Here is a 3,246-nt window from a genome sequence, read left to right on the forward strand (position 1 = left end):
TGGGGGGGGGGGGATGAATGAGGGGCACTGGCAGGCCCAGAAGGCTGTGGGTTGGGACTGGCCCTCAAAGTTTACAAATGGGTCCCAATACAAAAAAAGGTTGAGAACCACTTCTCTAAGTCCTCTCCTTTGAGTGGGTTAGAAAATGAATCTAGTACTTGTGGAAGTGAGAAATAGTGGTACAGGCTTAAGGAACAGTGCTGGTAGTAGTGCTGGCATACAACTCTAGCACTAAACTTCAGACCACAACAAAGCCTTGTTTGCTTTTTCTCAAGCAAAGACTGTTAATCACAACATCTTGGTATTATGCACCAGTAAAAAAATAGGACAAAACCAAGCATTTTTTCATTTTAGAACTAAGATAAGAATACATGTGACCTGAAAGCTCCATTTCTCCTTGCATCTGATGTAGAATCACAGAAAAAGAAAAGTACAGCTGAAAGGGATCTCAGGAGTTTATTAAGGCTGGATCATCTGTACCTAAACCATCCTATAAAAGTGTGTCTATCCTATCAAAGCTGCACAAACACCCTTCTCATACAAATACCAGGCACAATGCCCAAAAAAACCCACCACCATAATCTGCCACAGGTAAAGCAAGGGAATGAAGGCACTGTCCATGTCTTGCTGCTGGAAGGGTAGAGAGTAGTTTGTTAAATACACTCAAGAAATCCAAGGAAGAGAACCATGTTCCCCCACTACAAAAAGAAGCAAAAACCCGCACAATCCATGCTGATCTGACCGTGCGATAACATTCCTTCATGATCCCAAATGTGGCACTCAGTTTGAGGAGCAAGAACCTTTAATCAGGAACCTTGGGGATTATATTACCAATAGCTACATCAGCATATTCCAGTTAAAATCCCCAGCCTTAGTTGCAGCTAACACCCTGACACCTCTAGCAAAAGCACGGGGAAAAATTCCTTCCCAACACCACGTAGCAAATCAGCAAAGCCCAAAAGCATGTGAGAAGAAATAACCATCCTCCACTCTGCAGTGAAACCTGGAGACTACAAATACAACTCCATGTACACACTCTAACCAGCAAGCCAGGACTCCCCTTTCTGTCATCTAATCCCCTTCATAAACTTATCCCATTTCCTTTAATCTTCTTTCAAAACCAAGCTTGCTGTAGAGCTCTGCCTCATTTTCCCTGCTGCAGAGAACAGTCCTCTCCAATTTCCACTGGCTGTGGGCCGCAGAACTCTTCTTGCGATCTCCAAACAATGCATGTATGGTGGGTCTCCTGGGCATCCAACTCTTGCTCTTCACAGCAAGCTCCAGGCATTGCTACTCCTAGCTCATCCCTGAATAATATTTATTCAACCTCTTCTTGAAAAATTCCAATAAAAGAGACTCCACAACTTCCCAAATTCCACTCCTTCAGTTCTAATAGCAAAGAAGATTTTCCTGGTATTTAGTCACTTCCTCTATTGCACCTATATTGTAAAAGAGACATTAGAGCAACATTGTAAACTCAAATCATATATTGTAGAGAGCTTTGGCCACAGTTCCCATGTTATAAATAGTAACAGCAGCAGCACTTGAAGGTGTCTATGAAGGTGAAGGATTAACATATTAAACTTGTTTCAGTCTTGCTCCTGCCTGAATATGGACTGCAGCTAATACCATTTTTCACATATTCATCATATGCACCAAAATAAAAATATTGTGTATGGTCTTTAAATCAAAAATATGATTCTTCTTTACAAACTTCTTTGTGTCACTGTGTGTCTCATGCCAGTTGGGCAGACAAGAGGATTTGCCATGCTCACACTGTCATCCCAGTGCTGATTAGCTCTAAAATAATGTTCAAGAGCCCATGAACATCATTTACCATGACAGCAGTAAAAAGAAAGAAAAAAAGAAAGAAACAAAAAAGCAAGCACTCCTGCCACTCAACCCCCAATATACTCAGGGACTGAATATGACAAGCAACATAAGACAACACATAGCCAAAAACCTAACTGCTACAGCAGAAGTACCAGTTCTCACAAACAATGAAAGGTTATTTTTGGCTGTGCACTGTTCCACAGTAACATGAAAGGCTGCAGTCATCATGTAATTGGGGAGCAGTTCTTTGTGTTTTGGAGTGTGGCAAAATGTACACTAAGCAACCAGTTAAAACCCAGGAATTCAGCTCATAGCTCTTACATTGGCTACTGTTACTGTTTCTGTGCCTTTCACATTTACAATGAACCTACGTCTTGTACCTCCACTGCACAGCAGCAACATCACCAGTTTCATAAAAACAGGTATTACAAGTTAATGCAAGATCATCTCAGGCAAAGCTATAAACAGAACTTCTAATATAGTAAAGTAGCTGAGTCTTAGCTTTGTCGTACCACAACTAATTACAGAAGATGGCCCCATTAGCCCAGGTGGCTCTGTGGTACCCACTAACAATCCCACAAGAAGCAGTTTATAAGTGTTCACAGTTCCATTCCGAGACATGCAATTCTCTGGTTCAAACCTTTTAAATCATGGACATAATACCTACAGATGACTCAAACACAGACACTGTCACACCTGAGCTACACTATCTGTAAATCACTACACAACAATTTGTTCCTATCAAAGTAAATAATTCTGATGCTTACAGTTCCAGTAGTTGTGAAATACCCTGGCAATGTGCTTATGTTGTTTTTTTGTATGGGCTGATATATAGAGAGGATTAAAGTATGCTCTTCCATTAAGTGAAAGAGGTTTATGGATTCACAAACACTACTGATGACCCACATCAACTTGGGGGGTGGGAAGAAGTACATACCTATGACTGTATAAAAGTTAGCTTGCAGAGTCTGTGGTAATTTTTTTAAGGATTTTATATTACTAAACTTTATATTTAGAAATGAATGTAGATGCCAAAAGTAGATTCATTATACTGTATATTTGTGTTTTGTTAATGTGCTTCCTCTTAAAACCAAGGTGGGGACAAAGAATCTGAGACCAAACAATGTGGGGGAAATTTGTCTAGTGTCCAGAAGTACCTTCCTTTGGGCTTGGAGGATCGTCTCCTTAAGGAGCGACCACTCTCCTTGGACACCTGGCTCCCCTCCCCTCCGGGACCTCAGCGCTTCTCCAACTATCCTCCTTAGCTCGCTGAAGTTTGCCCTGCTGAAATCTAGGGCTGCTGCCTTACTGCATGCCTTTGCCACCTTGCGCTGGATGGTGAATTCCAGCAGGCGATGATCGCTGTCGCCCAGGTGGTCGAGCACCCGCAGCCCCCTCACCAGGTCATCACCC

The sequence above is a fragment of the Gavialis gangeticus genome, unplaced genomic scaffold (genome assembly GCF_001723915.1).
Source record: "Gavialis gangeticus isolate Ggan-Ray unplaced genomic scaffold, GavGan_comp1, whole genome shotgun sequence".
In the NCBI taxonomy this organism is placed as follows: Eukaryota; Metazoa; Chordata; order Crocodylia; family Gavialidae; genus Gavialis; species Gavialis gangeticus.